The sequence below is a fragment of the Equus quagga genome, chromosome 14 (genome assembly GCF_021613505.1).
Source record: "Equus quagga isolate Etosha38 chromosome 14, UCLA_HA_Equagga_1.0, whole genome shotgun sequence".
NCBI classification, from domain to species: Eukaryota; Metazoa; Chordata; class Mammalia; order Perissodactyla; family Equidae; genus Equus; species Equus quagga.
The window spans coordinates 8,961,472-8,988,949 of record NC_060280.1 but is presented as its reverse complement, the minus strand read 5'-3'; positions in this window follow the sequence as shown (position 1 = coordinate 8,988,949).

The window sequence follows — 27,478 nt, the reverse complement described above, 5'->3', positions numbered from 1 at the left end:
ATGAAGTGCAGTGCATTACTTGCTTTATCAAAAGTGGAAAAATATTTTATTTGATTTTAGTATGAATACACAAATTCACCCGATTTGCCCAAACATGCTATTGTTATCATCACTCATTTTCAACACCACTTATTTCTCCAATGAAAAGATATTCTAATATTCATTATGCTAGTTAATAAACCTTCTTATGTAGATTTTGATAATGCTATTGCTGTGTACTAAAAACATCACACTTGAGAGTGTATATTTGTGATTAAGTTGCCATAGGTACGAATTAAACACACCTTCAATGGGTTTTTCACATCTTAACTAACAATAGCTAAAGTGTAGATGGGTGTTAACTTGTATGCACACAAACTGCATTGTTTGAACTGAAGTAGTTTTAAATAATAATTTAAAAAATAATTTCCAGCACAAACACTGCTACCATATATCTTGTTTGGGGATGGTGGTATGTGTATGTATTCAAATGTGTAAATAACACTAAAGAAACTTGTGTACTTGACCTCAGTCCACAAAGTTTACCCATCATTTTAATGTGACTATGCATCTCAGGATTTTTTATAATAGATCCTATTTCAAGGATCTAAATATTTCTTTCATTGACTAATAGTTGTATGTTTAGTAAATGTTTTCTGCCCTTTTCTTGTATTCAATGAAGCAGTGTCAGACAGTTAAGTGTAATTTAATTTACATATCTTTTTAAGAGTTTTCATACTGATAAATTTACTTTTCAAAATAAAGTCCTCTTAAGACCATGTTAACTGCTTTGTTTTGTTTCAGAAATATGGTAAGCAACAAACTAGCCCCAGACCATCCAACCTCACCCCAGACACCTGTGCATTATTCCATATCAGTGGATGCTGTGGGTTCAAAATTTTCTGTGACCCACTTTGGCTTTTCCTTCATTCATTTTCTTCTCTTTCTTCTTTTCCTTACTGGTTTAGCCTCTCTTCCATAAGCTGCACGAAAATGCAAAAATAAGCCTGTAAATAAGAAAAAAAGTGCTATTTGGCTGCATTGAACTGCTCTCCAGAACAGTACTGTATATTATGTTACAATGACATAGATTGTAATAAGATTGGAGCCTTTTTCTCATTATGATGAATATAATGAGAATGATAAATGCATTCAAATAAAATCTATTCAAAGCACACTGCTAAGAGTCCTCTCTCCTCCTTAGATGCTCTATACAGCCCTGTTTCATGATACCATTATCTTTTTTGAAATTTAAGAAAAAATAGCTGATAGTTTAAAGAATCTGTCACATGTACCATATATATATATATATATATACTACAGTCTCTCCAATTTAGGAGACGCTTTCCTGTCACAGCACTGTTGAGTCAGTACTTAATCTGTTTGCCACGGAGTTTAAGGAAAGTTGAGTTACTGAAGATGATGTGTGGTGTAGTGGACAGAGCTCCACACTAGGACTCTCCTGATCTGAGTTCCAGTTTCTGCTCTGTCTTAGTTTCCTATGGCTGCTGTAATAAATTAACACAAACTCAATAGCTTAAATTAACGTGAATTTATTATCTTACAACTCTGTAAGTTATAGAAGTCTGATACAGGTCTCCCTGGGCTGGTCAGGATGGCAGCACATGTTCCTTTGAAGGCTCTAGAGGGGAATCCATTTCCTTGACTTTTCCAGCTTCTAGAGGCCACTCTCATTTCCTTGTCTTGTGGCCTCCTTCCTCTCTCCTCAAAGCCAGCAATTTCGTCTCTCTCCAACCACTCTTCTACAGTCACATTCCCTCTGACCCTGACCTCAGCCAGGGAAGGTTCTTTAAGGACTCGTGAAATGAGGTTGAGCCCACACAGATCATCCAGGATGATCACCTCATGTCAAGGTTTTTAACGTTGATGATATTTGCAAGGCCCCCTTTTCTATAGAAAGCAACATATGCACAGGTTCCAGGAACTAGACAAGGACATCTTTGGAGGGGGCCATTATTTTATCTACCGCAAGCCTCATCACTGGTAAATCATTAACCACTTTAACCTTGTTTTCCTCTTCAGCAAAATGGGGATAATTAATCACTCTGCCGACCAAGGTGGTCTTTGTTTGTTTTATTCTCTTTGCTCCTTTTCCTAAGGATTGCCATAAGGACTAAACAAGATAATAAATGTGAAGTTCTTTGCGGATTAGAAATAAAGATATCATTAGTCCCAGATTTGCATAGTGATTTGCTAAGTTAATCATTAATTCATGTAGTCAATAAATAACTATGGAGTGCTTACCATGTACCTACCTTTATTCTACATTTTACATGCAGTGGTGAACAAATAGACAGGGTGCCTATTGCCAAGGAGTTTAAATGGAAAGATAGACAAATCGCGTCATTGAAAGACTATTGGGTGGCTACTCCAGTTAGGGTGAACAAGGACTACATTTCTGAGGAGGAGAGTGGAAAGCTGAATGATGAGATCAAAAGCAAACTCAGATTGGCCTTGCAAGATGGGAGAGAGTATTCCAGGCAGAGGGAAAGGATCTAAGATGAGTTCAAATTTGGGAGGTTCCAGAAACAGCTGGAAGGCCACGTAGCTGAGCATAATGAGCAAAGGAGAAAGTATAATGAGGGGCGATGGGAAGCACAGGCAGGTGACTTGCTGAATCAAGTGATGAAGCAGTGAGAGATGCTGAGGACCGGGATGTGTGTTCATGGTGAAGTCCGTCTAGGTTGCCTTTCTTCTGCTACATTGGTCTTCAAAGGTAACTACTAAAATTGCTTGCCTGGAGAGGAATTTGTTAAAGTCAATAGAGGTTTTTTTTTAATATATCTGGATAATAAAGTGATATAATATTAAATGATTCTGTGGGAATTTGGAGAAAAACAAGCAAACATCAAAACCAATACTTCAATACTATCAGTGCAACAACTAATAAGAGAGTTCTGGGAAATCCTTGGTCTTTGTCAGCTGTGGTCTGAGAAGGAGAAAAATATTGTCTTTGTCTAAATATATCTTTATCATCATTGCTGTTAAATAGGAAGTTTGGCCAAGCATTGTATTCCAGCTGGGCAATTTCCCATTAATATATAAAGATGTTGTTTTACTATCTTCTGGTACCAATTTTTACTGAAGAAAATAAAATTTTATTCCTTAGTGGGTAATTGGTGCTTTCTTTCCTTCTTTTTTTTTTCTGCTGAGCAAGAGTCACCCTGAGGTAACATTTGTTGCCAATCTTCCTTTATTTTGTATGTCAGCCACTGTGCCAGCATGGCCACTGATAGATGAGTGGTATAGGTCTGCAGCCAGGAACCGAACCCAGGCCTCTGAAGCAGAGCAGGCCAAACTTAACCACTAGGCCACCAGGGCTGGCCCCCTTTCCTGCTTTTTTTTTAATTATTATTACTCATTGCCTTTTGTTTCTGAAGTTTCACTATGAAGTACCTAAATTGGATTTTTTTCATCTTCCTAAAAGTTCAGTATGATTTTCAAATTGAGGAGATATCTATATTTTATTTTTAATCTCTCAACTATTCTCTCTTCAAATATTGACTCTTCCACCTTCTCTACCCCTGTGACTTCTGTTAGGTATATGTTGGCCTTTTCGTTCTATCTTCCTTGTCTCTTAATCTTGCTTATGTATTGTTTACTTTTCATGCTACAAGACGGGGAGCTCCTTCTGTTGTACCTTCAAGACTAGTAAGTCTCTTTAACTAATAATAAATAACTAATAGTTAATATCAAACTTTTTAAAGAGCTTACTAGGTGCCAGGCACTCCTTGAAGCCCTTTTTGTACATTAGTTCATTTAATCTACACAACAATTTCATGACGTTTGTTACTATTTTATTTCCCTCATCTTATAGATGAGGAAACTTACTTTCCTCATCTTTGTTGCTTACAGCAAAGTTTGTAGCTTCCATGGCTATCTTTCGTGTTCTCATTTATCACCAATTTCTAGCTACAGCCCCCTTTCTTCCATAGCCATCATACCATATTTTATGAATGCCTGTTATAAAAAAATAGATAGTGGTGTTGTTTGTGTGTAATTTTGAATTTAACTAAGTTGTATTTTCCATAGATCCCGTAGGCCCATACTTGCACCAACTTATGTCTGGTGCAACAATGACACCAACGATGTCTCCCACTTACAACAACAAAAATTTCTTTCTCATCATGCTGCATGTCCATCAAAGGCCGTCTTCTCTCGAGGCAGTCTCTAACTGGAATGTTGGCACCGGTTGCATTTCATTGGGTAAAGTAAGTCACGTGGACAAACCTGACTTTATTGGAGTATGGAAGTAGAGTCCTTCCCACTCTATGTAATTATATAACTATATAACTATATTACCATATTATATATTATATGTGATGATACATTATACTAATAGAGTAATAATTATTGATGTGTAATTTATATATGAATATAATTATACAAACATTATATATAATATAATTAATATAGTACTAATATCATATTAATATCAATACATTAAATACAATAATTTGTATATTTGCATACCCAAGTAAACATACATATACATTTTTATATAATTATATAATTCATTTGTTCCCTACCAGTTTACGACATCACTCTTATTATATACTGAGTCCTACATCTTCATAGATCTGTTTCTGCACTCTCTATTCTGTTCCACTGAATTCTTCCTTTACCAAGACCTTACTTTTTAAATTATGAAGACTTTCTGCTATGTCTTCGTATCTGGTATGTCATATTTTCAAAATTGCCTGATATATTAGAGAATATTTATTTTTTCACTTAAATTTTGAGTCACTTAAAATTTTCTATTTAATTAGAGTCGAAATTGAATTTAAAGATGGATGGGTGATTGTTAACATGTCTACATGTTAAACTGTGCCAGCCATACATACGGTGTTCAGATGTTCTCTTATGTCCTGGACGAGTTTACATTTTTTTCTGCACTAACGTTCTTGTGCATCTTTGGTTGGATTAATTTGTAGATAATGATATTTTTCTAAGTTTAGTGAGTAATATCTTTCTCTTATTTTATTCCATTATTTTTGGCATTGAGAAGTGCAGTTAATTTTGTGGTATGTTGATCTCGTATTCAACAACTTTCCAAACTCTCTTGTTCTTACAGATTATTGATTCTGTTGGATTTTCTATGGAAATCTGCAAATAATGATCATTCTAATTCTTTTGTATCTTTTTTCTTGCTCAGTTTTAGGCTATACATTTGTCAGGTCCTCCAGGACTTTGATTAACAGTGGGAGTAACAGAGCAATCACTGTCTTAGTAACAACTTCAAAGGGAAGATGCATCAAGTTGAGGAAGACATTGATACAGGCTTTCTTCAGAGTCCTTATCAAAATAAGTTCTATCTTTAGCTTTCTAAGAGCTCATTTTCATCATAAGTAAGTAGGGAACTTTTTCAAACACTTTTTCTGAATCTATGGAGTTAGTCATTTGAATTTTCCTCCTTAAGTATATTAATGTGGTAAATTATAATAAAATCCATCACAGTTTTTCATGGCTAGTATTTTTCACATCATGTTTAAGACTTCTCACAGATTATTTCCTGCTATTTATTCTATTGACTTTATGTTTTTACTTTTCATGTTTTGGGCTTGATAGATTCTCTAAAGCTGAGCCATCTTTATATACTTATTGGATAAGTATATTTATTTTAAACTTATAGGTTTGGCTTTGTAATATTTGTTTAGGATATTTGCAGATACGTTTAAGATTGAATTTATCTTTTTATTTTCTTTTCTCATATTGTCCGTATTAAATTTTAGGATCAAGACTATATCAGCCTCATAAAATGGGTTAGGTAATTTTCCTATTTTTATTTTTTAGAACAACTTGTATTTGATAAATTTAGCTCCCTAATCACATCTGTGTGTGGAGATTTTTGTGGGGAACATAATATAATTTCATTTCCCTTGCTATTGCTCTGTCTTCTAGTTCCTCTTGTGTCAATTATTCCATTTTATTTTTCGTCTATTTCATCTCTCAAATGTATTAGCTAACACTTTCTAATATTCTAGCATAGTGAGTCATCTCATAACATAGATGTCACTATTTCCCCTTTGCCATTCTGTGTTTTTTTAAGCAGAGACAGTTTCTATCCTATCTTCTCCTGCTCCCTTTCTTTTTACTTTCCTCAGTCTAACCAGAGGTCCACCAATCTTGTTAGACTTTTCAAAGAACCATGCTTTGGTTTTAGTAACTTTACCATTTTTATTCTCAGTGTCTTGACTTTTTCCCTTAACTTTACTGTTTCTTTCCTTCCTGCTTCATTGCGTTTACTCTATTCCAAGCTTTCTAGCTTCTTTTGCTGCCCTCGTTGCTCACGTGCTTTCAGTCATTGCTGTTTCCTCAGAAGCATAGTCAAAGCTTTCAACGTTTACCAAGGACTACTTCAGATTCACCTCACAAATTTCCACATGTGGTGCTTTCACTGTCATTCGATTCTACGTATTTCATCATTTTAGTTTCATAATTTCCTCTTTAACCAAGTGATAATTTCATTGTTTTGTTTTGTTTTGTTTTGTTAAGTTTCGAGGCATATGGGATTTTAAGCTCTCCTTTGGTTGTTGATTTCTGGTTTTGATGCACTATTGGCTTGTCACCAGAGAACATCCACTGTGCAATACCAGTCTGTTTGAAGGTATCGAGGCTTCCTCTGTGATCTAGCTGTAACGGACACTGTGCTGCTCTGCCCAGGCGGTTTCTTCCGGGCTCACTCACCTGACCCCCAGCTGCTGAGGGCTCCCAGCATCTCCCCCACTGGAAGTCACCCTCAGACGCAGGGAAATGCCTCTAGCAAGGTTATGCCCCTTTCCTGGAGCAGCTTGCAGCCAGTGACACGCACAGTCCCCTTATGTCAGTTTGGAACAACTCTGAAGAGCTCCAGAGCTCCCGTTAGGGTTCACTGAGCCTCACCTGCAACCTCACTGTGGGCCAGCCCGCCTTCTGCCTAATCCCGCCATTCTCACATAAATACAGGCGGCTCTCCTAAGAACACGTCCCAGTAAATATTCTGCGTACGGCCCTCCCCTCAGATTCTGTTTCCAGGGGACCCAATCTAAGACATTAGTACAAACTTAATGTTTGTGACTATGGCGTGTATTAAAGAGAAGATGTATTCTGTGTTTGTTGGTGTAAAATTCTATAGGCATATTTTATATCAAACTGGTTAATTTTTATTGTTTTTGTCACCTTGATCCATCATTTTTTATGAGGAGTTTTGTTAAACTCTTTCAACTATAATTGCTATTTTATCTATACCCTCTCATTTTTATCTAGATTGTAACTTTATGTATTTTGACACTGTATTGTTAACTGTATATGTATTCAAGAACTTTAGATATTCTTGATCATTATCGATATACAGCAATTTTTATTGATGCTTGCCATTTTTTGCCTGAAGTTATTTTTTTTGTCCAATATTACAATTGTACCAAATGTTCATTTAGCTGCATTTGCCTTCCTGCTCCCCCTTTTTTCCTATCTTTTCATTTTCAGCCATTCTGTGTCCTGTAGCTCTAAATGTGAGAGGTTAATGGATCTCAAAGAAATGCTCAGTATTTACTATTGAGGTTATATTGGGTTTGCCCTATGAGGGGAAAGAATGTGTCAGGGTGGAAGAGAACCAGGGGGAGCTACCTATTTTCTCTCCTCCAGATGTGTCAACAGGCCACCACTTTGGCCTGGGTGTGTCATTTGCTGTCCTGTTGCTGCAGTGGAGCAGGAAGAGCAAAGCTTCACACTCAGGGGCTGTAGGATGCTATCCAGCCTGAGGTGAGCAGCCAACAGCAACGAATACAGTCCAAACTAGAGAGTTTTGAGAGAAAATATTAATATTTAAATTAATATTTACACCAGAACAACTGACATATCCCAGGACTGACCTGGACAGATTGGCATGTAAGGCCATTCTAACTCTCCCCTCGCTTCCCACCTCCACCCTACGAGCTAGGTAATTAGAGCAGTATTTTTGAGAAACATGTCCAAAGAGTTGGAACAAAAAGTCACTTGTGAAGAGAATTTTCTTCAGCTTAAAAAACAAAGCAAATCCATTGTACACAGAACTCAATATATTGCAGGAAAAATTACTAAAGCACAATGCGTATCTAGACATAGCCCAGAAGAATCTCTGAATTAGATGAATAAAGAAAAAATCCTCCAAGTATCTATGCAGAAAAAACATTAATCTACAAAAAAACAGGAGTCATGCCTCCTCTGATCCCATCTTAAGATGCTTATTGTCAGAAAACAATGAAGTAATTTATAGAGAATTTGAGCAGAGAAACAATGTGATCTTTAGAAACTATAGTCAGAAAACTTATCTCTTACATGTTAATAACAAAAAAAGACATTCTCAAATATACAGGGGCTAAGAATACACCACTCACTTAACTTGGGCAACCAGGAAATTGAAATAGGAAAGCACAAGTGAATATCTCAGAGAGTAAAAGTAGCCTGGAAGATGTTCCCATGGGATCCAAAGAAACATCCAAATTATCAGAGTAGTGATGATACTAATGAGTATTTTACAGATGAAGCCCAACACGGCATTGAACCTGCAAGAAAGTGGAAGTATTTAGAATTCCTTTCATAATGATGTCAAAATGAAGCTGAAAAGTAAATAACCTAAGTACAAATTATTATCCTGTACAGTGGGACCAATACTGAAATACTGGCACAAAGAATTTCCCCCTAAGAACCATTTTCTCAGGCAAGTTTGACAACAAATTCAAAAGTCCAGTAAATATGATTGAAGCTTCTTTATTGAAGAACTTAGGTCATTGTTGACAAAAAGCCTGCAAGGAAATATGCCAGAATGTTGATGTGATTTTCCTTGGTTATTTGGCTAAGATTGACTTTTTTCTTCATGATTCTTTTCTGTAATTTAATATAGTAGTAAACAATAGTACTCTGTAAATAATAAAATAAACTTCATATGAAAAAGAACCAAATGCCCAAATCTAGATTTCCCAGAGAAACGTAAATTACTCACTGTAAGCTCAGGTCACCATTCCACTCATCCTCATCTTATCCTCCTGAACTGTATTTCTAGGAATTGTTTTTATCCAGTGAAAAAGCAAGAATCTCTCTCCAGGCAACAGAAGATGACAGAACGTACAAAGTGGAAGGGAACTTACTGACGTTTTAGGGCAGTGGTTCAAGACCAGGAACGATTTTGCCCCAGGGACATAAGGCACTGCCTGGAGACATTTTTGATTCTCACACCTGGGAAGGAGTAGGCTCCTGGCATCCAGAGGGCAGAGGCCAGAGATGCTGCTAAACATCCTGCAATGCACGGGACAGGCCCTGCAACAAACAATTATGCAGCCCAAAAGCTCAATAATGCCAAGGTTGAGAAAACCTCTGATTTTATGTAATCTAAAACATAGGCTCAAAGAGATTGCAATTCTTGTCCAAGGTTGAACAATTATTATGTGACAAAGAGAGGAAGCAAAAAGTGACTCAGTTCCTACATGGTGAAAAGAGAAAATTACCAGTGGTTATATAAGGATGACATTGTTTCTACCCTAGAAGCAGAGAAATGGCCACGGTGAGGTTCCAAATTGTTCACATGAACATTCTGCATCTCTTCGTTGGGCAAGGGGTCCTGCGGTCCTCAAACTGGGCACATGCAAGTTTTTCCTGCTGTCCATCTGTCAGCCAGCCCACCACATAGGCCCCTGGAGTCCATCAAGGTGATCGCTCCTGCTTACGCATATGAAAGGGAAGACCGCTTTTCTTCCATAGTTAATGAGGACCTAAAAAAGGGTGCAGATTTTTAAAGTCTCTGCTAGATATTGTTTAATAATATCATCACTCAGGCTTTAAGGAGATTGAATTCTATCTGCAGTCTGCCAGGTCATCAGCCCTAAAAGTTGATAGTTTCATTAATTTTCTTTATGTGGATATAGACAGGGCTCAAGCCTCACCCCCTCCTTATCCTCTATAAGCACATTTTCCCCAGGCCTGTAGATACAGGCAAATATAACTGAGTTGAAGCTATTCGGGGCCAGGGTAGTATTTGGATTTTAATTTTCTTGTTGTTAAAGTCAAAGGATTATATATCATCTCTCAATTAAAACTAACAAATTTTAATCCTGTTGCATTTGCTCAGGGATTATTGGGTCTGTGAAGGTGGAGCAAATTGTGTGAATGCACTACCCTTAGGGACATGCCAAATCAAGGGAATTCAAGGAGAAAATAAACCGATATGATCAAGGGGAAGCCTCGGCCATATCCAGGAAAATAATACCAACTCCCAAAAGGGTAAAGCAGGAAATAGGAGACGTAGCAATCGAGTCAGATCTCCAACTTTCAGGAGCAGGACAAAGTTCAGCTCAGGGCTAAAACTAGGACTAGGTTAAGAATTCTTGTGTTTTCTTTTCACAAGGAACTTTCAGCCAGCCTAGTGGTTAAGTTCCTCTCTGCTTTGGTGGCCTGGATTCGGTTCCCGGGCATGGACATACACTACTTTGTCAGTGACCATGCTGTGCTGAAAAATAGAGCAAGATTGGCACTGATGTTAGCTCAGGGTTAATCTTCCTCAGCAAAAAAAAAAGGGGGGGAACTTTCTTAAAGGGGCTGTACAGAGCTCAATAATTAGGATTCCATTTTAGTTTTAACAAAAATTTTAAGTACCAGAGTTTAAAAAGGAGCCTGGGATTTCTTTGGTCCAGAATCCAAAATAAGGGAGCTCAGTAGTGGAACAAGGGTCTGACAGCACATCCCAGACTCACCAGGAAGAGCGGGAGAGGGAGAAGGAAGAGCCTTCAGCCTGTGGGGGAAAAAAGCCTACAGGCTACCATGGTCTCTGTTAGGCACTTCAAATTTTCCACCTGATCGTTTTTTTAAAATTGAAGTATAATTTACGCATAGTCTATTGCAAAAGTTCTAATTTGGGACACTGGATACAAGTTCTTTCCCTGGTTGGCGCTGTGGGTGACCTTGGGCACATCACTTATCCGACCTTGTTTTTAGTGTCCTCATCTATCAAATGATGGTCTGAGATGGTTGATGTAAAAACCCTTCGGCGCTGACGTTCTCGGATTCAGCGAGCGAACTGGAGGTTTTGCCCTGATTAACTGCGTGTGCTTCATCATCCATTAGAAGGTTTGATAGGAGAGAAGAGAGGGGAGGGTTGTTCCCCCACTTCCTTCATTCAACTACCCAATCCAATTAACTCCAATTAAAATTTGTAGTTTTAATCAGTTTGTCTGATAGGGTTTTTAAAAACCTCATAAATGTAAATCTTCAGCGTCCCTTTTGCAGGCTTGGCAGCTGTCTTGCTCCTTTTAATTGGAGCTCCTCTCACCTATTTGTGCCTTTTCTGATTCATTATTCTTTGTTCCTGTTTATTGACTGTCTTTTTTTTCTTCCTTTTCTCCTTATAGTGATAATACATCGCTTAAACAGAATTTTAGGAGAGTCACAAAGATTTTAAATGACCTAGAAATTATTTCATTCATAGGAGAATTAAATGTTGTTAAAGGACCTCAAGCCCAGTTGAACTAGGTCAGCATCCTGGACGTGTTTTAAACACTTTCAGACTGTGGGTCATGCATCATGCTCTGTGACCTGCTGAAGCTGACACCCAAATCCTGTGTCCTGAGGAGCGCCCAGGAAACCCACACGCTGCGCCTATTTCTCATGGAGGCACATGCTCACCGCTTGATGCTTGGTGTTGTAAATTTTATGCTTATTTATTTTCACTTTGTTGGACTTATGTACATCAAAATAAATTCATTAGAACTCTAAGTTTCATGAGGGCAAGGGTTTTTGTCTGTTTTTTTAACTTCCATATTCCCAGCACCTCAAACAATTCTAGAAAATAATAGATGTCTGATACTTGTTAAATGAACAAATGAGTGAATTTATAAATCTAAAAATGAATGAATAAATTAAATAAGTTAATTTACCTGTTGTCTGTAGTTTCATATTTTACTTCAAAACTCTTATCGTCTATTATTAAAGATTTATTATAACAGACTTTGAGCACTTTGTATCAGCTGTTATGCTCAAGGTTTTAATAGCCCATCCTTCATCCACTGCTCAAAAGAATTGTATGAGGGAGTTATTATTATTTTCATTTTAAATTCTTAAATTCAGGTTTAGAAAGGATAGAAAGCTTACTGAAGGTATCAGAGTGTGTAAGGGGCAGAACCAGAATTAGGACTCAATTATAAGAAAGGGTGTATCGGAAAAATTTAGACATCCAGAAAAGAAAAAATTTCTATCATCATAAGTACTACGAGAATTGCATCATAATTTCGCCCAACTTTTGGTTTCATGTAATGATATCAGAAGATATATATATATATATATATATTTTTTTTAGTGTGGAAGATTCACCCTGAGCTAACATCCATTGCTGATCTTCCTCTTTTTTTTCCTTTTTTTGTCTTTTTGAGGAAGATTCGCCCTGAGCTAACAGCTGTGCCAGTCTTCCTCTCCTTTGTATGTGCAATGCCTCCACAACATGGCTGATGAGTGATGTAGGCCCGTACCCAGGATCCGAACCCCCGAATGCAAGCCGCTGAAGCGAGTGCACAGAACTTTGACCACTCAGCCACCAGGCCAGCCCCCTAGAACATATTTTTTTAAGTATTATGTTCTAACTCTTAGACCTGGTGGTATCCTGTCTTTATATCTTTTTAATGGTTGCATATGCCGTTAATTAGCTATCTATCAGAGCCTCATAGAATGCCGCTACCTTGGGGAATAATCCATCTGTCAGGCTAAAATCATTCTCACATAACAAGCAATAATGATGACTATACTATAAGGTATTATTATTGTTGCTCTTACTATTACTAGTAGTAATTGCTAATACACTGGAGGTTAATGTGAACCAGACATTGTGCTAAGCATTTTAGATGCAATACCCTATGTAGCAAAATAGCTTTTATTAACAAATTATGCCCTTGCTTATTAGGGTAGGTAGTTTGTCAGTCATTTCTCACAGGGAAAACTTTGAAAGAAAAGGAGAAAAAGGGGGTGGTAAGAAAGAAGACCTAGATAGAAAGCTTAGAAGAAGGAAATAATCTGTCTCAGCTTTTCCAAGAGAGAGAACCAAGAAATCCTTTATTGTGAAGAACTGAATTGGACAGAAGCTGCCCACCCTTCCAACCATGACATCCTTTTCCTCCTCCATCCTTTCCATCAGCTCCACCATTATCCTACTCCGCCCTCCTCCTTCCTGTCAAACTGACAGTTACAACAGCCTCCCAAGTGTCTTCCTAACTCATTCCAAGCAAATGCTACAGATGTCCCTGAAACATAGCTGAGTTTTATTGATCACCACCCCAAATTGCCCCAAAAGCTCCCTACTGCCCAGGGAACCACCCACAAATTCTCCCCTCCATAAAAGGGAAGGAGTCAAGTCATTTCCTGTATTATCATAAAAAGATGCGGCGTCCCAGTCTTTTCACACAGCATTTTTTCCAAATCCTCTCCTCAGTGGATGCCTACCCACCTAGGTGCTTCAGGTCCCATTAGGTATTCTTCCAAATATTAGTAGGTGAGTAATAATCTACCTTAGTGTGTCGGGTCCTGCACTGCTCCCTCCAACCCTTATGCATGCTCAGACTTTGCGCAAACAAGAAGCCACAGCACCTTCTCGCCAGCCACAGGCTCAGGGTGGGCAAAGGGAATGGAGGAGGAGGAAGAGCTGGCAAGTGCCAGTGCTGATGTCTGTCGAGTGACAAGGACTATGAATCAGCCAGCATTATCACTTTATTTATGAAAAACTAGGCTTAAAGAAGTATAAGTTTGCACAAATGCCTCACATTTGTGACATTACAAGTTTGAATCCTGGTCAGTAGGCCAACAGAGGCCTGTTCTTAATCACAGTGCCAATCACACCTGTGTCTTCCCTACTCCTTAACCTCCTGGGTCCGACCTTATTGTTTCTCCTCCTGTTGGCATCCTTTCCTTCCTTGGCACCTTGTTTCCAATCAGGATCTCAACCAACTTGTGTGGTTATAATTCTGGTTTTCCACTCTGGCAACAGGCTTGAGTCCATGTGGCCCAGGGACCTGCTCACTGTGGCATATGATCACAAGCAGTGATCTTGATTTTCCACCTCACCTCCTGAAAGAAACAAACCTACAAACTATGCATCCACTCACTTCCCTCTGTAAAAGAATCCAGATTTCCTTAGACTTTCCTGGGAAACCAAACCAGGCTTTAAGGAGAGTCCTATTACTATTAAGTAATGGTAAGTAACAGCAGAGAAAGAGGAGTTGGGCCCTGGCTTTTATATGCTGTTTGATCATCCTTCTGTCACTAGTCATATAATAGTTTATCTCCAATTCCGAAGAGTTTCTCCTCTCCTTTTAGGATGTTTTGACCACTGACTTTTTTGGTATAAAAATATATAAGTTTCCAGACTCATTTTCTCACTCATTATACTTTTGCTCCATACATTTTCCTAAACTATTTCCCCCAAAACTGGAAGACAGGGACTGTGTCTTTCCTTGTATTCTCTAGATAATTGCTGGATAAAAACCAAAGTGACTGTAAAATATGTTCAACTCATCAGTTTTCCTTTTTAGAACTTTTGCCATTTTTATTAAAAATATCCCGTTAATCCCAATCTCAGATATTTAGTAAATGCCCCAAATAAGATGGTTAATACTTATAAAGGACATTTATTGAGTGCTCACTATATTTTAGGTATGCTTGTGTAATAACTTTCCATGTATTAACACGTTTATTCCTCACAACAACCCTACGATGTAAGGTGCTTCCATTACCACACTTTTACTGAGAAAGATACTAAAGGATAGGCTCCCAAAGCTGCTAAGTGACAGAGCCAAAGTCTGAAAGGAATCCATTTTCAAAACCTTGGCCATTCACCATCACGCTATAGCTACCTTTCTATATTTAACCCACACATATCATTTAAAGGAAAGTAGATTTTTTTTAATGCTGGTAGGCGCTGTCACCACAAGATAATTGAATTAAATATCATATTAGATATTAAAACTAAAAGGTATATTATCAATCATCTAGTCTAACTCCCCTCATTTTCCCAATAAAATAAAATAAAATGATACTCAGAGAGCATAGGTTTGTCCAAAGTCATGGAGATTATCTGAGACTTGAACCCAGATTTCCTGACTCATTTTGCACCATCACAAAAAATCAAATGTACCCAATCTTTTAAGACAGTGTATCTCTTGATTTTGCTGTAACATGATTCTCAGGGGTTTTTGAACGTTGGACTAGGTCATCAACGCAAAACTCTCTGATCTCTCAGTTCCTCCCACTCCTTTCTACTTTTCAAACTCAAGCTTAAAAAAAGAACATCATCCTGGGATAATTAGAAGAACAACATTTTTTATAGTCAACAAAGGAAGGAAAATAGATTATAAGTAAAGTACTTATACATGTCATAAGCCAAACTATATTCCTACTTATACTGTAAACATTAAAAATAATTCTTGTTACCTGGAGAGGAGGATGAGACTGTTGCCCATTAATGAGGTATATATTTTAACTTTCCTCCTGTCTGGAATATTCCATTCCTCAGCGAGATATTTTTCACACTGCACCCAAAACTTCAGTTCTTCCCTGCTAATTTCTTCTCCTTGCTTTCCTTTTAAATTCCTCTCCTCTGAGAGGTCGTCTCTGACACCCACCATGCAACTACTATTGTCAGGCATTCTTCTGTGTAATTCCACAGAGTCAAGGACTTACTTCCTGTTACATATTTTAGAACAATTAAAGTTACACTGTGTCCTGCATCTCCATACTTTGGTCCTCAATGTATATTTCTTCAAAGAATGAGCATTGTGAACTTGCACCAAGCCATACCCTGCCCAGCCTGGCTTTCTTGTGACAAGCATTATTCATTGGCAAGAACTCTGATGACCATGGACTGGAGCAAGAATAAAAGCCCTCAAAGGAACATGACCCATCATCCTATCTTTATGTCCACACTCCTTCCCAAAGGTAACTCCTCCACCTCATGGAAACTCTCCATGAACACTAAGGTAGTGATTCTCAGTCTTTCACATTCCTGGGCACACTTTAATCCCAGGATTTGCATCCTGACTTGAAGATTACATTATTTTCACAAGTACTCCATGATTTCCTCAGTCCCCTTTCAGCACTCTGTCTTTATTGAGTAGAGCATCCGACTACATTGATTCCTTCACTTGACAGAGATCCCTGTGCTTCTGTAAGTAAGCCATTTCCATATTATCCTATTCTTTTGGATTAGTCACAGCAAGAGGGACTCACCTATAGAAAATCTTGCACAAAGCCCTCAGCTCAACATTCCATCTGATACGTCAAAGTAATGATATGTACCCTTAGTTGCTTCTAAAGCAAACTTTACATCTCATTTAAAATTTGATAGCTGGCCCAATACTGAAGAGTTTGCCTGACATCTGTGTACCATAGCTGATCTGTTGAAAACCACATTCTTAAGAGGTCTTTTCCCACCCTCACATCTCTGACCACCAATGAAAATCATCTCACCATGGCCCTCTTGAACTCAGGAGCTCACACTTTCCTCAAACAAAAGTTTTAATAGTATAACCACAGGTTATCTCAGAATAAGGAGTTCTTGATTTTCCATCCCAGCAAATTGTTCCATGGGAACACTATTGTCATATATGTTCCCATTTATGTTAGCTTCTTTTATCAGCTGCTATACTTGTTGTTAGGAAAGAAGAAGATGTTAAAGAAAGAAACCACAGAATGTCACCTAGTTGTCTGGAAGTCTCAAAGTCAGTCATTCTGGTCTTCTCCTGTATGTCCTCTCCATACGTCGTGATGGCCCACTCTGGTTCCCTTTATCTTCAGGGAAAATGAAGAAGTGAAACATCAAGATTCAACTAATGCAATAAATTAGAAAGAGATGTCAGGGGATCCATTGGAATTTATTTCCCTTCATTTTATAAGGCCCAAACCTACATGGTGATTCTTTGTCACTCATAAATGTGTGTCTGAGGATGGGGAAGGCAGTAGGTGGGTGGGTGGTTATGACTGGGTGTGTACACGATTGTGCTTAGCATTCAGCTGTTCTTAACAAAAACTAGATTTCATCTTTTTCCTTAAGAAAAAGAAAAAATATTCACAGAAGCCATCCAATCCCCAAATCCCAGCCAGATTAGCATTTCTTAACCAACCATTAACCTTATATCCATACTCTCCGTCCCTCCCACTCTTTCTATCCCTCCTACATTTTTTTCTGTCATGAAAACAAAGACTCAATTTTACAAAAGTTAAATTTAACAGAAGAGATGTGACAAGCAAGATACAAGTGACAAAAATGATAAATAGGTGGAAAGAAGATGGGCTTCTGCTTTATTTCCATACTCTTTGTCCAACCCTCTATTCTAGCACTTCCCATATTGAATCGTAACTATAATGCACTGGCTTGCCCAACAGTATTTGATGAATAATGAAGGAGCAAATGATATATCATGGATTGTATTGAGCACGGAAAGTTTCATAATGGCATGAGGAACAGGACTCAGTGCTGAAGAATTATTAAGAATTGGATAATCCAGATGTAGAGAGTGACATGAATGAAGACACAGAAGAGGGAAAAACTTGACTTGCTAGTGAGATAATGTTGTGTACCTATCAACAACCACTGTTGTGGCTGAAACAGCCTTTGTGGTTCTTATTATGATTACAAGATGCTCTCAGCAATAACCATCAGGAAACTTTGAAAAGAAAGGGTTTATTATTTACAAATCCTGGAGCATACAGGGCACCCCTGGGGCACACAGGGAGGTCACCAACAGAGAGATCAGAACCCTGGGGTTCTGCTTTTATTGGAGTTAAGAGTGGGTACAGGCTCACTCTTTCTTGGTAAAATTAAAACATAAAAGCCAGAATTTAAAGCACAAGAAGAGAAAAAAAAGTGACCCAAATGGTTCTTTATCGAAATCAGGCAGGATCTCTAGAACAAAGGAGCCTGGCTCTTCATCTAGTCGTGTGGCTGGCGATGTGTTTATTTGAGATAGCCATCTTTGATGTGGGCGCCATCGTTGAAGTGGGTGGCTCTAAGTCAGGCCCTTGCCTTATGAAAAAGGAAAACCTGACTGTTGACTGTCAGAGCCTACACTACAGACCGTTAGTGGATTATTCCAGATTCAGAAGTAGGAATGGTCTTAAAATCAGTCTTCTCCAGCCAATTTAATCTCAGTGGTACATTCTCTTCTGGAAAGGAAAATAATTTACAGTATTTTCTACTTGTATATTCCCATCCCAATACTTCTAGTGAATGACTCAGTTCCTTTGGGCTCTTGGGGATTGTCAATTATATGGAGGTTACAAAGCAATGTGAATAAATAAAAGGAAGACTTAGAAGGACACATTTATCACAGCTCAATTAAAAGTCTTATTTATTAGGAAATAAAGTATTTCATTACAATAGCTTCATTAATTATTGAGAAAACGTGAATAACTTGGGAAAGCATTATCTGGATAACTTGAGAGATGCTGAGTGACTAGTTACATTTTTTAGTGGCAAGAAACTTTCTCGTAGGAAAATGTCATTTGAAATGTTATCTTTTAAAACTCAGTAATGAAAACAGAAAACTAATAGGAACTTTAATGAGATACCTAAGAGTCAGGGAAATAAATGTCACCAGCTGCAGAAAACAAGATCTCTTCTAGCATCTATCATGTAATTTGGTTTTGCTTCAATCCTAGCCTTTACGAAATGAAAAGCCCCTGGTCACACTCTCTAACTCTATTTAGGAAGCCCTGGTCACACTCTTTAACTCTATTTAGAAAGCCACCATTTGCAGTAATTTCCTGCTACACAACAGGTGCTCTCAGTGCTTCCAAGAAGCCACAGCCTCCAGGGAAACTTTGGTCACACATACATTTCCTTAGTCAGTTTGCTGTCACTGAGCATTTACTGTCTTCACAGAATTGCTGGGCTCTGAGGGGGCTTGGACAATGAGGGACAACAAGAAGGCCAAGTGGGACCAATTTGTCCTCACTTGACTGTTGTCTGAGCCCTCTAGACCTGAGCCTGAATTTTGAGCTTTGTATTCCTTTCTCAAAGCATGTCAAGGCATTCCACGCTCTTGTCAAGCATTATCCCGTCTCGAGGGACATCTACCGGATACCTTGGAGCCCCCCTACACAGCTCCTCCTCTCTCACTTCTGCCCTTTCAGCATGCGTCATGGGCAAACACATCTTTTCTAGCCTTCTTCAGAAGGCGCTATTGCATCAGTCCTTGCTCTCTCTCCCCATGGCCACAGCTTTGGCCAGCTCTCTGGTTCTCTCTGATCTATACTGTTATCATCTTGTCCTCCTAATGAGTCTCTCTATTGTCAGCACCTTCTCCAGGGGAAGGTGTGTGTTTGTGTGCAGAGAATATTAATTTTACAACAAATAAATTGGAGGGGGACTGCCAGTTGTCCCCAATTCCACCATTCATTTATTTATTTATTTTTGGTGAGGAAGACTCTGTCTGAGCTAACATCTGTGCCAGTCTTCTTCTATTTTGTATGTGGGTTGCCACCACAAGATGGCTTGATGAGGAGTGTAGGTCCACACCCAGGATCCTAACCAATGAACCTGGGCTGCAAAAGTGGAGTGCACCAGACTTAACCATTACACCACCAGGCCGGCCCCACCATTCTTAATTCAGTGAATTATTTCTTAATTCAGTGAATTCTGTATCTAGTTCCTGTGCTTGGCACTAGGACCATAATAATGAGCAAGATAGAAGCAGCCTTGCCAACGTAAGCTTACATTTTAGACATATTTAGATATACATTTATATTTAGATATATAAAATCTAAATCTCTCACTCAGAAACCTACAAAATATATTTGTCTTTACTAGAACAAAATCGTAAAACAAATTAGCTTTAAATCTTCCTGATGTTCCACATATACCTAGCAAGTCCCTTGATTCTTCCTAGGCCTAGAGCATAAATATGTAGGGGTCAGAAGTGTTTAAATAACCTCAGAAAGTGACTGTAGGTTATTGGAATTAATAACATATTAATTAATTATTATTATACTTTATTAATATTAATAGGGTAAGGACATCTATCTCATAGAGTTGGTGGTGTGAAGAGAATATGTGTGTATGCACATAAAATATCCAACAGGTAGTAGATGCTCAAAAATATTAACACAGAAAGTATTGACACATTTTTTATTCTTGTTAGGACTCATCAAAAAAAGTATTAAATATCCCAAATCAGTGTAACGCCACAGCATTTCATCAAATTACACTCTTTAAATACGTCTGCCTATAGTGTTCTTGATAAATATTTAAAGCTTTTGATATCATTAAAATTATTGCAGAATTATCAAACTTTTGATAGAAAGTCAAAGAATTTTTTCCACCCTATCCTATTCTTGATCCATAAGAGTAAAGAGGATCTGAAGATGCTGTCTCCTCTGCACCCCATTCAGATCACCTCTACAGCTTATGATAAAATAAGGAAGCTCACAACTGACAGACGTGAATGCACTGCTCGTCAAATGCCTAGAACTCAGGCAGCTGGAAAACATTTCTTACAGGTTACAGGCACAAGGGTGAGATTTTAAATCCTCTACTTTTCTTTTCTCTTATAAAGGCCAGTGAGTTCTTTCACAGGCTTCTCTCAAGCCTGTTGGAGTCTGCTTCTAGCAAGTTGTCCATACTGGAGAAAGCCCGTAGTAAGACCTGCTATTCCATGGTCTGTGTTGGTCTGAGGTTTCTTAAACTCTTGGCACCTTTTGCTGTCCTGAACTTTCCTCGTGCCCTCTAGCATAGACCTGTTCTCTCATCAAATACACGGGGGATTTTGATGCTCCAAGTTTCACATGTTGTATAGCCTGTCTTCACGGCGGCTGCCTTCCCCTAATCCTGTTCCCAAATAGTCATATGGTTTGGCAGATGACATTCAACAGTTATGCATCAGGTCTTACAAGGTCTGTGGCTGCTGGGGGAGACATAGCTAGAAAAGGTCTAACACTTGTGTTCATCAGCAGGCATCTGTCATGGCCTGGCAGCCACGGCCATGGGCAAGAATCCAAACACGGAACAAGAGGGCATGTTGCCATCTTAGCAGATGGACATGCAGAGAAGTAGCCAAGAGCCTCTATAACAAGCACCATGGACGCAGCGGCGGGACAGGATGTGCAGCCAATAACATTTGATTGGCTCTTTATCTGTTGCTTAGAAACCTTGCATTCAGGAGCAATGTCCTTTCTAATTATGACTTGAGCTGGGGGCATTCCCATCATAAGAACCAGGATCTGCGACTGCCAAGGATCAGGGTTGGCCAGCAGGAGGCCAGTGGGTCTTTGAAACCAACAGAGTCGACGATGAAATCTGCACTTGGGACGAGAACTGCCTCTCCTGGAACTAAGTCAGCAAGTGCAGGCTGCTAGTCAGAGCTGAGAGATAAAGAGGAAGAGAGATAGTTGCGTGCTTGGGTTCTTTTCCCCTTCTTCCACTCTGAGTGAGCAGGAAAACCAGGTGAGGCACAATTGGTCAAGAATAAATCCTTCCTGTAATGGCAGGCCGGATTGGGCTGGCCTGAGTCAGGGCTAGAAAGAATAGAAAAACAAATGAGAGGAAACTGGACTCTGAATCAATACATTAAAGAACCTGCAGGATCCTTATAGATGATCATGAGGCTTAAACTCAGAAGTCACATCATCTAATGCCAATCCCAGCCCCCCACTTACTAGCTTTGTAACTACCTTCAAGTTACTAAGCCTTGTTTTTCTCATCCAGAACATGTGGACAATAGCACACTATCTTATGGGGCAGTTGTGGGTATCCAATGAGTTAATGTCTATAAAGCACCTAGAATAGTGTCTGGAATGTAGTAAAAACCCTCAGTATCACGTGCGAAAGTTCGGCTGTCTTCGGCAAGCTTAAGCTGAATTGTGTTTGAACTTCATGAAAAAATTTGTCTTTTGTACCAAACTGCTTCAAATGTATCCCCCCAGCTCTTTCAGGTTATCGTACTGAACTTCCCCAACAAGACTGCTATTATCTGGTGGTAACTGTCACTTTACAGCACAAACCACCCCCAACACTCCCAGCTCCTGCAAACCAAGACATGTGAAAAAAAGGGTGGACGAGAATCAACCTGTAATCCATTATTCATCCCATTCTATAAACTTTTTGGGGTCCACCTCCGTGGATTCAGCTACTTCCTGTAGAACAGCCTGAAGTCCAAACCCTTCCTCAGAGTCTAGACCTGTTTATCCAGTGGCATGTTAGCTATCTACTCTTGGATGCCATACAAGCCCTTCAAACTTTGTGTGTCCGTAACTGAAGTGTTCATGTCCACTCTCAACCAACTGCCCTGCAAACATGATGCTGTTACTACTGATGTTTCCCTCCACTGTCCCAGATTGCCCTTTACTCTTACAAGTGTCCTAGTCTGGAGGATAAATTACGTGATTGCCTGTGTACCTCCCATCTCGGTAAGCCAGCCGCCCAGTTGCTCAAGACAGAATTCCTAGAATTTCCTCTCACTCGTCTCCCAAATCTAACTGTCACCTAGCCTGGCCAATTACACTTCCTAATTATAACTCAGATTTCTACTATCCTCTCTAACCACATTGCCACTGCCTTTGTGTAAGCCCTCAACTCCATTGTCTACTGGCAAAAATTCCTTACATTTTATTTCTATGTTCTGTTCTGTCCCCAAAATATCATTCTCAAGAGCATCATAGTAGTCTTTTTCAAAAAGCAAATCTGACAATGTCATTTCCCAGCTTAAAACTCTCTCCAGTAGCTCTATCATATAAAAGGAAAAATACAAGCTTCTGACATGCAAATGATTTCACCCTAATACCTGTTAATGAGTGACTTCCAAATGTATACCCCAGCACCATCTTCTCCCTGGCACGAGAGATTGAATGTCCAACTGCCTAATCCACATCTCCACATGAATAGACATCTCAACATAAAATTTCCAAATGTCAATGCATAATTTTACCTCATAAACCTGTCCCTCTCCCAGTTTCACTCATCAGTAAATGGCAACTCCATTTACCCTTGGCTTTGTCCAAAAAGCCTGAGAATCATCCTTGACTCCTCTCAGTCTCACATCTTACATCCACTCCTTTAGCAAATCTCATTGACTCCATTTTGGAATACATCCTGAACCCTACCACATCTCACAACATCCAGTATAGCTACCACGATCCAAGGAATGATCATCTTTCTCCTAGAATACCGGGATAGACTTTTCTCTTCTTTTCCTATCTGTTCTTAAATTAACTAATATCTTTTATGTTTCCATTTTGTCTCCTTTATTGGCTTATTAGCCATACCTCTTTGCAAGAGTTTCTTCAATCCTTGCTGTAGGGTTTACAATACATGTCTTCATCTTATCATGATCTAGCTTCACATACTATTATAACACTTCATGTATAGTATAAGAACCTTATAACAATAAACTTCCATTTCCTCCTTATCTCCCTTGTGATATTATTCTCATACGTTTCACAGCTACATAATTATAAATCTCATTTGTTACTATTTTTGCTTTAAACAGCCAACTATTTTTAATGAGATTAAATATTAGAAAAATTGTTTCTTTGTTTTTTGTTTTTTTTTGAGGAAGATTAGCCCTGAGCTAACATCTGCTGCCAATCCTCCTCTTTTTGATGAGGAAGACTGGCCCTGAGGTAACATCCGTGCCCACCTTCCTCCACTTCATACGTGGGACGCCTACCACAGCATGGCTTGACAAGCGGTGCCACCTCCGCACCTGGGATCCAAACCGGCAAACCCCTGGCTACCAAAGCAGAATGTGCAAACCCAACCGCTATGCCACCGGGCCAGCCCCAGAAAAACTGTACTTTATTATTTCCCACATATTTATTACTTTCTGTGTTCTTCATTCCCCTTTATAGATCCAAAGGTCCATCTGGTATTATTTTCCTTCAACTAAGAACTTTCTTTAAAATTTCTTGACTGCAGATCTACTGGTAAGAAATTCTCTCAGTTTTATTTTGTCTGAAAAAAATCTTTACTTCACCTCCATTTTTTAAAGATCCTCTTTCAGGTTATAGAATTCTAGGTTGACAGTTCTTTTCTTGAAGTACATTAATAATTGCAGTCTGCACTGCCTTCTGATTGTGACCCTCATCTTTATTCCTCTGTATGTAATACATTGCTTTTCTCAGGCTGCTTTTACGATTTTATCTTTATCATTGGTTTTCAGCAAGTTGATAATGGGGTGTCTTGGTGTAGTTTTCTTTACGTCTAGTCAGCTTTGGGATCATTGGGCTTCTTGGATGTGTGTGTTTATAGTTTCCATCATCATATTTAGAAAGTTTTCAGCCATTAATTATTCAAATAATTTTTCTTTCCTCACCTGTTTTTCATGTACTCCAAATATATGTATATAGTTAAACAGAAAAAAAGGAGAAGTAAAAGAAAAATCTGATAGTGATTTTGAGATAGCTATGTGTTGTTCAACTTGAGATACCAAGAATGAAGTTAGAAATTTATACCTGGAGCCCAGTACATGTATAATGAAGAACTGGAAATTTAGGCAGAATTTCCTAAACTAGGTTCCAAGGAGCATCAGCTCTGTAAGATGTTCCCCCAACAAGGGTTCCACAACAAATAAGTTTGAGTAAGGCTTCATACCCAGTCTTCCTCTTAGTGATTCACAACATCCATCATTATCTCAAACACTACGAAAAGTTCCACTGTTAAAAATCTATTGTCTTCCAAACTTATTAGAACATAGACATTTTTAATCAACCGTCCTCCTAGCATCCCTCAGGATATTATATTTAGAAGTCATCAGCATTTAGGTAAAAGGTAAAGATGGACACAGATAACATTATCCAGGGAGACTGTGAAGAGTGAGATGGTAAGATAGAATTCAAAAAATTTTCCTGCATGTTTGTTCTGTTATGTTGAGAATGAATAAGAGAAAGGTATATTCAATTGGCATAGCCTAACTAAAGGAAGCTGGAGCTAGCAATGTGAAACACAGGAAACAACTTGGCATAGAGAAGAAAATAACTCTCCCTAGGGGCATATCTACCCAATCCATCTTTTTTGAGGAAGCTGGAAAATTGCTTCTATAGATCAGGGAGGCAGTATTTCAAGTATCTAATAGCTCAGACACTCCGTGTGTGACTTTACACAAGTGTCTGAAACTCTTTAAGGCTCCATCTGTAAATGAGAATAAGAATAGCCCCTAAGTTATAGAGTTGCAACCAGAAATAAATGAGACAACTATGAGTATAAAGCACTTTGCATAAATTTTGTCATATAGTAAATGCTCATTAAATATTAGCTCCTGTTAATTTTTTACAAACAAATACGGAAGAGACAGAGGAAAGAGAAATTCATGGCTTTAGAGTGAAAAAGGTTTTACAGGCAAAGAAAGGGTTATATAGAGTAATCACAAAACTAAAAACAAGGAAAAGAACAAGCACGATGTCAAGAGTGTAGAGACAGAAGTTTACATCTGGAACTTTCCATGTTATCCTGGGGCTTGTAGAGAAGTCTGCTAACTTCTGTAATTCTCGGTTTCTTCTTCTAAAAGAAGAGTGAAATAAATAAAAATGCTCTCCTGGCTGGGATGTTGAAAAGAATAAACGACACAGAAGATGTGAAAAGTCTTTGGAAAGGCACATATATCATGTAAGGAATACTAGATGATGATCCTTGTATTAGTCAGGCTTCTCCAGAGACACAGAACCAATAGGATAAGTATATATATATAAGAGGAGATTTATTGCAGGAATTGGCTCACATGATCCTGGAGGCCAAGAAATCTCTGGCATCTGCAAGCTGGAGAAGCAGGAAAGCAGGTGAGGTAATTCAGTCCAAGTCTGAAGGCTTGAGATTCAGGGGGTGAATAGGGTAAGCCTCACATTGAGTCTGAAGGGCTGAGAACAGGAGCATCAATGTCAGAAGGTGGGTGAAGATGGATGTCTTCTTTTCTCCACCTTTTTCGTTCTCTTCAAGCCCTCAATGGATTGGATGACGCCCATCCGCATTGGTGAGCCCCCTCGCCCATCTCTACTCAGGCTACTGCTTCCAATATTGAACTCTTCCAAAGACACTTTCACAGACACACTCAAAAATAATGTTTTATAGCTATCCGGGCATCCCTTAGCCCAGTTGAGTAACACATAAAACTAACCATCACAATATTATCATTGGAAACCTTATAGTCATAAGTAAAAAGAGCAGCAAGGTCTAGTCCAGACACCATGAGAACTATTGTCATCATATTTATATCAAATAAAGAGGACAGTTGTGCAGAAAGAGGTCCAATGGTGAAGCAAGAAGCCCCAGAGATGCAGGGAAAGAGCCAGGACTAGAACTTAGGTGTTTTGGCTTCAGGTCCAGTTCTTTCCGCACAGGCTTGGAACTGTTGCAGTCCTTCCTAAGTCTGGGTTAACAATGGCACTTTACATTCTGGTCATGAGAAAGCCCCTCTCTGCTGATGTTTGGATGCTTCGCTACTGGCTGAAGAGCCCAAAGCTACGCTGTGCAAAAACCACATATCTCCCTTGAGGTCAATGGTATTGACATTTTCTGCCTGATTTGGAGGTACTTTATCCACAAGCTACAGTAAATCTGATTTAGTCTCATTCCCCATATCCCTGGTAATTCTGACTTTGGCAGGAGTATGTGTCATGCCAGAGAGACAAAGTGAGGAAGAGGAATTAGATTCTGAGACACGAGTATGATATACGACGAAGGGTTCCGCAGTTTGGCTCCTGATTTTTTCACCTAGAATGAGGTAACCTCCAAAGAAGCCTGGAAAGAACTTTTTTTAAACACACTGGATCAAATCCCACCCAAACAAATATTTATCACCGTCTCAACTGGCTCAGTAAATAGCCTGTTCAATCAACAGTGCAAACTTAGTCACAAAAGCTCCTTTGTATATTGTAACATAGGATGAAGGAGGAGATAGCAGGAAAAAATAACGAAATATTTCTTAATGAAAAATTCCATAGAGGATCTTTAAAAACAAGTTGAAAATCTAGCTGAGAGATATGAAAATAGCCATTGTCTTTTCTCACAAGGTGCTTCGGGCATTATGGATCTCTAATCACAGTGAATGAATCAATCATAAACACGGATATAGCCCAAAGAATAGATTTGAAAAAAAAAAAATCACGTAAAGAGAGCCTCAGTCTACCTCCCTCTCCCCATTTATAGAGGAAGTCTGTTTTGTTGTGTTAGCCCTTCTCCGTTCTTCTGGTAACAGAAGACTGCTTTTTCTGTAAGAAATCAGTACTTCCACATTCTAGGTGGTCCTGGTGGAGCTGTCAATTATAGCTCTGAGCACGGGATTAAGGCCAGCCAATCAGAGTACTCCATCTCTCTGGGTACAGTGATTGGGTTAAAAATGGACACATTGCCCAAGGAAGTAAAAGCCCTCCAGATAATTGATACTTGGAGACTGAGAGGGAAAAAAAAGAGTCCTTTTTTTTTTTTTTTTTTTTTATCACAGGCTATAAGGATATAAGCTTGGCCATCTCTCCCACCACAGAAAGTCTGTCTTGAGAATGGAACCTACAT